Below are 9,584 nucleotides of genomic sequence, written 5' to 3'. Positions count from 1 at the left end.
GTCATATTGAGACAAGAAGGAGAGCAATGATTTTTGACAGGGATAAGTATCAGGACAGCTAACCATCTGTGTTTTCCTCCTGCAGCAAAGTGTCAGGCATTCACTACTGACACGTTTCCATTGCCCAAGGGCCCAGGTATATAGCTGTGCTTGGCAGTGTTCAAGCGGCAGGACAGTGATGAACTGGTAGCTTCAGGGCTCAAGCCCCCTAAAGGGCCAAACTCACTCCTTAGGTGTCTGTCTATTTTGCAATTAGCTAATTCATAAAGGGACCCTGTAACAGAGTAATTTAATTGCAATCAACAGAGCCCAACTCTAGCATGAAAGAGGGATTGAGAGAGAATATTGAGGAGTCCTCCAAACTGACAATGTCAAGGCACCATGGCTGGAATGAATGAAGGTCAACCAATTTTCCCAAGATTATGAGGTCATGAGAGAGGGAAATGGATGGATGAACTCAGTTCACAGGACCACCTCCTTAGTGTCCACTGAGGTTCTTTTGTACAACTACTGGTTCCAGGCTCTCTGAGTCACCATATTTACTGCTTCCCTTGAGCCAAGTCTTGGGTAGCATGGCTCAAAAGCAGTCACAGCTGTCAAGCCCACAAGTGGCCTTTGCTCCTTCTCCTCTCTCCCAGTCTGACCTGGCTTTTGTCATGCTTCTACCACTCCAAGAATCGTAACACCAAACTCTTGTCAGACCCCCAAGTAGAGTTTCCATGCTGTCTCAGTATCTTGCAGCCTGATGTTACGATTCCTTCAGCTCACACATACAATTTCTTACCACCCCCTCTCTTTTGGGAATCTGGGAATGGTTTCTTTGGGACCAGGATAGACAGAAAGATGCAAAAAATTGTAACATCCAGAATTATCCCCCTTCTTTGACAAACTGGACTAAGAACTGGACTCAAACTTCGAGTTGGTTCAATTCAAGAGCTAAGGGGCAACTCTTGTTTCCCCATCTTGGTTCATGAATTTTAGCCTAGTGCAGTCAGTTCCAACACTGGCTCTCGCTAGAAAGTCAATGGGGACTTCATACAGACTGAATCCCACAGCAGACACAAATTAGGTCCACCCCATGGATTTTGCTGCAAAAACATTTAAACACGTAACCTCCAAAGTAACTTTTAGCTCTAAGTGTTCATGATTCTCTGATGAAAACAGAGGGAATTTATTTCTAAGAAGAGGGTGATAAACATCTTACTCAATGAACCATAATTCATTCTGCCAGATTCTGGAGACTTCCTGGCTGATCATTGAGAATACTACTATAACGCTGATTTTCTGCCATTTGCCTGGGAGTTTATGACGTCAGAGAGCAGAGACTGACCTGACCCTTGGAGGAAAAATGTTATCTGAACTATAAGGCTATAGACCCTGTCTACCCTCGGAACCAAACACATCACTTTCTGGTTGACTCAGGTCAGTTGACCAGCAGCTGAGGGATTGCTGATGGTTGATTGAACTGACCATTTGCAACAGGCAGGAAAAATGGTCTGTGCCATCTGCTCAACAAGCAACCTTCATTGTGGCCAAAAGCCAGGGATAAATTAAAAAGAAAAAATCAATTCAATTATGCATGTGACTAAGCTATGTTTCACGGTGTGGGAACTAAAAAAAAAATTGGTTGTCCCACGTAACTGAAGAATATTTTCCCCACCCCCAAATGGCATGCTGTTATGTTTTGAGGTGTTTCTTCAAAATGGAAATTTGTTTTTATCAACCATTTACACTGATCCTTCTTAAAAAAAAAAAAAAGTGTTAGCCATGCAATAGGTGACCACAACACACAGAGGAGCTAGAAATGTTCAAATGTACCGCCCTTCAATTCAAAACACTATTTGAGGTGGGCTTGCCATCTTGTGTAGAGGAAGGATTCCCAGGTATGTTCCTGACGTAGAAAAAGGCAGACACTTGGCACTTAGCCAACTGTATCATCGGCTCAGTTACACAGCTCACTGTTGTGAGTGACAGTTGCTGGGATCTTGAAATCAATTTCCTTTGGCTGGTTCTGAGTAACTCTGCGCACCTGGAGTGTTTGGCTTGAGGTATTTCTGAGAAAGGAATGCAAGTCAGAAATAGAAATGGTACATATCGGTTGCTCTCTCATTAGAAGAGGCAAGGACCAAACTTAGCCTAGCACATACTGGGAATGCTGAGTAAGATCAGACTCGTGACTCTCAGAGCAGGAAAGAGGCTGGGCGAGCAGGCAGTCCAGATCAAAAACTGATGACAAAAAGAGGAATAATAAAAACAATAATAGTAAAATGTATGGATTGTAGAGATTTTAGTCCGATGCCTAGCCAGCATCCATATTTTCCCTTCTTCTTTCCCAACAGAACTTCAGTTTTCTTTGGACACCCAACCTCCCTCCACATAGCCTCAGGTGAAGCTGACTGTATCCCTCAGAGCCAGAGTGAGTTCCATTGATTAAATGCTTCTTACAGGTAATTGGTCAGAAAAGGCATGTGACCCAATTCTGGACAATAAGATACACGCAGAAGTTTGCTGGTGGGATTTAAAAAAAATAAAATAAAAATTTTCTTTGCTTCAAATAGAGAGAGTCATAGGAGAGAAATCCTTCTTCTTCCCCAGGACATTGACATATCTAGAAATATGGTGCCTAGAAGTAGGGCCGCCATCCTTACTTCTAAGAGTAGAACTGTAGTCACTAGGTTTTTCTTAAGTCTTCACTTTAGATGCTGTTATTTCTAGCAAAGGTAAGCAGGCAGAATCTTTCATATGCTCAAACAGTGGAATCTGATTGCTACCATATCAGCTGGCTTGCAAACAAGAAGCCAACCATTTTAAGAATGTTTTAAGTAAACAACTTGCAAACCCCAGGGATGGAAGTTGTAAACCCCACGGATGGAAGTCCCATCCTTACCAGCCTAAGAGTGGAACCAACACTCAGGATTACAAATAGCAATATGAAAAGAGCCAGGTTCTTGATGACGTCACTGAGGAACTAATTTAACTAACCCTGAAGACATCCTCTCCCTAAACTTTCGGTTACATGAGCTATTACACTTCCTTTTGTAAGCCAGTCTGAGATGGAGTTTCAATTACTTGCAGCCAAAAACATCCCAAGTTAGAGAATACTTACCATGTATCAGCCACTGTGCTTGGTACCCTATAAGCTAAAGGGAAATAACTTTACCTTATTTGCCTTGTGGCAAACCTGTGAGATGAATATCATTGTTATCTGATTCTACAGTTAAGGAAATTAAGTCTTGGGGATATTAAGTAATTTGTCAGAATCAGTTGGTAAGCAGTGGAGACTAGATTCAATATTTAAGCACTTTCTCCAGGACGTACACTTTTAGCCTCCATGCTCTATAACAGAAAAGGAAAAGATATGCTCCCAAAGCACCATAAACCTGTATCACCCAGGGACTGAAACCGAGGTCCAGTGCTCTTTCAATGCCCCTGTGGATGGTGATGACTGCAGAGGTCAGGGGCCAGTGTGGTCTTGCCTTTAGCCAAGGCATCACTTCTCAGGGGACCCATACTCTGGCTTAAATGATTGGCCCTTCTCTTTATTAGCCACATTACCTGGTTCTCTATGCCCTTCCACATCCTTTTTCATTTCTGCCTTTTCAGCTCATTAATTGACCTTTTGCAGCCACTGAAGGGAGACATGATTATCCTGGAAAAACGCCCCATAGCATGGGTAACATCATTGCCAGTGGGAAGTTCTCACCACCAGGGAAATCCGGCTGTCTGCTGGGGACTTGGAGGATGAGTTGGCAGGTTTCCCATGCTAATTGGTTTCAGTCTTGATTCAGCGGGTCTCCCAAGCCAGGTGACAGCTCGATAGTGGCCAGAAGTCCCAGACATGGAAAGAAGGCAGAAACCTGAAGCTGCTTCAGGCTGAGGATGGGTCACTAGCAGCTCCCACATAGGGACCTCTCAGGCCTTTGATTGTCCTTGAGTGAAAAGAGAGACTGACAATGGCATGACAGGCTGATATCATGATGGTAACAGGACAAACAGAAATGAGGAGCCCGCCCTTGCATCTTGGGGTTCTAGAAGTGAGAAAGCAGTAGGATGTCGTGGTTTTGAGCATGGTCTCATAATTAAGCCCATATGGATTTGACTCCCAGTTCAGTTACTTGTTAACTAGTGAATGCAAAAAACTGAGTAATGGAACTTCCCTGAACCTCAGTTTACTCTTCTGTAAAAAAAATAAGGGTAGGATGATTGTGGAGATTAGACGTGGTGAGCATTATGCCTGGAACATACTAAATGCTTAATGCCGTTGAAGGTGATGCTAGTGGCTGCAGTAATGAGGACAATAATATGAAAACTTGAGTGGATAGAGAACATGTGTTCATTCTCATTGTCAAAATTTCTCCTTCTTAATAACAACTCCAGACAAGTCTCATCCTTATTTGAAGAGACTCTCCACTTCTAGTTTGCCCCATGCGCCCATGTTTCTTCTCTCCTTAAGAAAAGCACAATTCAGTGCCCTTGAACTTTACCCAATCAACTTGCTCTTCTGTGAATGGCTGCAAAGATGATTTCGGATTGTATCAAGCTGTGTTAATGGTGAACACCACCTCGACTCCGTGGAGCCAGTTAGTCAGGCTCCACACAGGACTGGGAAAGGTGAGCCACACACATATGGTTATTTTCACGAGAAAATGTTGGTTACAGGGTAACTAAGCCTCAGTATTCAAAGCTATTATAATGACCTTATCAGGTTCATGTGTGAAGACTTAGACTATGCTTATTCAGATATCTCCCCAGGATTCCATTTTATCTGTTGTTGAATATGGTGTGGTTATCCAGTTGGCCAAAATATACACATCTTATTTGACATGGTAGCAGGGAAGATTTGTACCAAGGCTTCTAAATCTATTGGTTGAAGTAAGACCATGTGCAGACTATCAGTTGAGCAACGGCATCATATTTAATTGGATCACCTACTTTTGTGCCTCTATGTATAAAGCTGAAATATATAGAAGAGATGATCTAGTGCAGAGTTATAACTTTACTCCATGGAGCCCCAGAGGAATGGTGAAGATGTCGCCAAGGGTTTGGGGCTAAGGGAAGACTGGAGTTCATAAAACTCTAAAATGTTCACCCCTGACTTCAACTAGATCATCTATTTCTGGTTTCCATGCTGGGGCTTCCATGTAATATTACTCAAAAATGTTTTAAAAGTTTGGAAATCACCCTCCTGATTGAACCCACCTGTTTCTCAGGAGAGGAAACTACAGCCTAGAGAAGTCATCTGACTTCCAAGGTTGCACAGCTAGCTACTAATAGAATCTGGACTAGAATTCCAGACTCAGGGATCAGCACACTTGCCTAAGAAAAGCTACTGAAGCATTCTCTTGCAAACGTACATTTTTAACCTTCATGACTGTCACTGTGAACATCAACAAACAATACTGTTATATACTTCCCCGTAAGTGTGTGGTACTGTATCTGGCACTCTAGGGCTTAGAGGGGCAGAGTGCAGGGCCAATATCAGGAAGGCTTCCGGAGAACTAATGCCTGAACAAAGTTTTGAATGCTACATATGAGTTTACCAGCTGGAAAAGGGAAGAAATGGGAGTATTCCCAACTTTAAACCTCTTTGAAATTAAGAACAATGTTATAAATATAAGGCCTATTGTTCTGACCAAATTACCAAGTATATCAGTCAGAGTCCAGTCAGGAAACAGATTAATATTTCAAATCAGAGAATTTAATCCAGCAAAGTACTTACAAAGTGTTGGAAATGCTAAAAGAACAAAAAGGAAAAGTTGAGGTAAGCCAGAGACTAGGAAAAAGCAGAAAGCAGCTGCTACTCCGAGGGTTGGGACAAAGATGAGAACGTGTTATTATCCAAGTGCAGGAAAGCTCTTATGACTGCACCACTAGGGGTGCTGGAAAGAATGATGGAACCACGAAGGAGGGGCCACAAAGGAGGACCAACAGGGAGGGCTCCCCCAGGATTGTACTGAGCTATTGTGGCTGAGTTTGGAATTGTCAGAGATGCAGTCACTCCCAAAGATCACATGAAGAACACACCTTCTCACTTCCTCCCACCATCCAATTTCCTACCAGTGCTTCCCCTTGGCTGAACCTGTGAAGGGGGTCTGGAATCTGTGGTTTGCAGGGGTCCAGGCCCTATAATGCAGAGCAGGGTGTCGAAAGGCAAGAATGGTGCTGAGAATAATCAGGAAATAACCAGCACACCGTATTTTTTTTTCATTTGGGGTATAGTTGTTTTACAGTGTTGTGTTAGTTTCTATTGTACAACGAACTAGAGTTCCCTGTGTTATACAGCAGGTTCTCATTATTTATCTATTTTATACATATTAGTATATATGTATGCCAATCCGAATCTCCCAATTCATCCCAACCCCCTTTTCCCCCCTTAGTGTCCGTATGTTTGTTCTCTACATCTATGTCTCTATTTCTGCCCTGCAAACTGGTTCATCTGTACCATTTTTCTAGATTCCACATGTATGTGTTAGTATATGATATTTGTTTTTCTCTTTCTGACTTACTTCACTCTGTATGACAGTCTCTAGGTCCATCCACGTCTCTACAAATGTCCCACTTTTGTTTCTTTTTCTGGATGAATAATATTCCATTGTATGTATGTACCACATATTCTTTATCCATTTGTCTGTTGATGGACATTTAGGTTGCCATGACCTGGCTACTGTAAATAGCAGCATACCATATTTTCTGTATGTAACATTCTTCCCAGAAACTTCCCCAGAGTCATGCTCCCTCTCCCCTGTAAGCACACATTGACACAGTGATATACCCACAATAGCAACCCAGTAGTGGACATTCTTTGTCCAGTACTTGAAGTCTCTTCCTATTTGGGGGGAGCCCCCCCATTGTGTTACAAAGATGAAGCTCTAGATCCTAGATTTCCCAGCTTACTTGCAGCTAGGAGATGACATATGACCAAGTCTCCACCAATCAGGTACATCTGTTTCTGGACTTGGAATCAGGAGCTAGTGACCCAAAGAAGTAGAAACAGGGAAGTTCCATTCTGATGGAGAAGTAGCCACATCCAGGTTCCAAGTGCTGTGGCAGCTGTGTCCTTACCAAACTGTGATCTGGCCCTTAATCTCTAGCCTCCCAGGGATTTTGAAAACTATGCAAATCTTTCTAATAATTTCACTTTCTGCTTAAATCATCTAGAATAATTGCCTGTTGCTTGCAACCAAGAATTTCTACTAGCATAAACTCCTTCCTTGTTTGGTGACCAGAGATCTTATATCGTCAGTCTAGCATGTATGATTACCCATGAGTTTTAGGAAGCTTCATCTCCTACAATATCCAAGAGAAATAGGCAATGGCAAATAAGAAGGCTTTGACCTAGAACCTTCTAGAAGTCCTGAAAGGCTGGGATGTGCTACCAGCCTCCAGCATCCAGAGTTATGGAAGCAAGCTATCCCCAGCCATGACCATGAAGAAGAGTCACTTGCCTTCAGGGTTAAGTTCAAAGCCCAGTGGCAGAGACTGGACCGTCTCCATACCTTTCCCACAAAGATTCACCGCACCCAGGAGACTCTTGACTTTGTTGCATCTCCTTCCCTCTCCCAGGCCAAGCTCTGTCAGAAATTATTAACCTCTACCCCCTTGCAATTTCGGAACCTCCAGCCTCCTTGCAATATCAGTCAACGATTTCCAAGGATCTCTTTTATTCTAAACCATCATCTGTTAAATTAGTCATCTATTGCTGTGTCATAAATCATCTTGAAACTTAATGGCTTAAAGCAACAATAGTATTTATTACCTGTCATGTTTTCTGGGGGTCAGGAATTCAGTCAGGGCACAACAGGAATGGCTTATCTCTGCTCCACCGTGATTGAGGGTCTCAGCTTGAAAATTCAAATGCTGCAGGTTACGCTCATCTGAGGGCTCATTGGCTCATATATCTAGCAGCTGATATTGGCTGCTGACTGAGGACTTAGCTGGGGTGAAACACCTCCCGCACATGGCCTCTCCATGGCTTGGGCTTCCTTACAGCATGGCAGCTGGGTTCCAAGAGCCAGGCGGAAGCTATATTGCCTTCTAATCTCAGAAGTCTCGTGGCATCACTTCCACCACATTCTATTGGTCAAGGCAGTTACAATGATCCACCCCATTTCAAGGGAAAGAAACAAAGACCTCCACTTCTCAGTGGAGGAATGTCAATGTTACACTGTAAGACAAGCCTGTGGAAGGGGAGATATATTGATGCAGTTTTCTTGAAAATACTTTGTGCCCCAGTCGCCTTTAGTAATTCTCAGATTTAAAACGTCTCTTTGGACTCATTCTCCTTCGATCATGTAGCAACTCACTCTCTACCTGACCTTCTAAGTATACGCATCCTCAGTGAGTCCACCCATCTTCTAGGAAGGGGACCGCACTCAGTGAGTCCCAGGTGTTCTTCTGGATCCTTTTTCTGAAGAAAAGCAAATAAATGCAAAATGTCATTTCAAAAGAGCTCTCTGCTACTCACACAAACCCAAAGACACTGATTTCACTAACTCCTCGGAGCCATGCTCTGCATTCTAGTTCACACTGCGCTTTTGCTTGCACAGCTCATTTAATCAATAAACTCCAAGATGACTTTTCTAATGAAAAAAGTAAATAAAACTACACAGTATTAAGTACAAACATGGCTTGAAAATTGCTCACACTACACTTTCCCCGCTCAACTTCTGCCACCTTGAATTATATTCATGAAGACCTAGCCCCTCAAAGGCTGACACCTCAGCATAAAATACATTCCACATCAGCAAGCTTGTTGAGGTGGGAGAGGAAACCAGGTAGGAAGGTGGCTTACACAACAGGAAGAGGAGGCCCTAAACTTGAGTTGATGTTCCCAAGTAAGGATCCTGCAGGAGCTGGATGATTTGGAGATAGAAAGGCAACAAATAAATTGACTGTGCTTTTAGCCCTTAGACAAAGCGTCAGTGATTCACTGCTGAGAATTTTCACAACACCCTCCTGCAGCCTTGCTCCCTCAGTCCTTTGCTGTAGGCCAGGCCTGATTCTTTGTGAGATGAGGGCAAAGTCACTTCAGGGAAGCCGGAATTGGGTAGATACTCTAGACCACTCAACAACATAGAGCTTCTAGGTCCTGATTTTGGTGGGGGAGAATCACTCTAGGTTTCTACCCTGGTTGTAGAATAGAAGTCATTTGCACTTGTCAAAAAGCTTTTGTTGTATAACAAAGGGAGTTCAACTCGAGGATGGAAGATGCCTTAGAGGACTGGGACAGGGAGGGTGGGGGGGACTCGAGGGAGGGTGGGGGGGGACTCGAGGGAGGGAGGGAATACGGGGATATGTGTATAAAAACAGATGATTGAACTTGGTGTACCCCAAAAAATAAATAAATAAATAAATAAATAAAAGCTTTGGTTATCAGTGCTCAAATTTGAAATGGGCCTCTCATAGTAAATAAAAACAATAGCCATCCTTTGAAGATGCTTGGTTTCTGTCAATCACTGAGCCATACTCTTCACAGGTTTATTAAATTTGATTGATTAATCAAATTAGTCAAATACATGTTATTGAGTACCTATCATGGTCTCCTAGAGCTTATATTCTTTGAGGTATGTCTGTTAGAGCTGGGA

At 42.9% G+C, this 9,584-nt stretch overlaps 1 long non-coding RNA gene across 1 annotated transcript in view; it reads left to right on the top strand.

Annotated features, from left to right (window-relative positions):
• Nucleotides 1–2,352: 2,352 nt before the first annotated feature.
• Nucleotides 2,353–9,584, top strand: part of LOC130850411 (uncharacterized) — a 48,452-nt gene continuing 41,220 nt past the window's right edge. Inside the window, exon 1 of the long non-coding RNA XR_009052880.1 lies at nt 2,353–2,416. This is a non-coding gene — a long non-coding RNA (uncharacterized LOC130850411). The remainder of the gene's footprint in view (nt 2,417–9,584) is intronic.

The sequence above is a fragment of the Hippopotamus amphibius genome, chromosome 1 (genome assembly GCF_030028045.1).
Source record: "Hippopotamus amphibius kiboko isolate mHipAmp2 chromosome 1, mHipAmp2.hap2, whole genome shotgun sequence".
Lineage (NCBI taxonomy): Eukaryota > Metazoa > Chordata > Mammalia > Artiodactyla > Hippopotamidae > Hippopotamus > Hippopotamus amphibius.
This window is presented reverse-complemented; position numbering and strand designations above follow the sequence as displayed.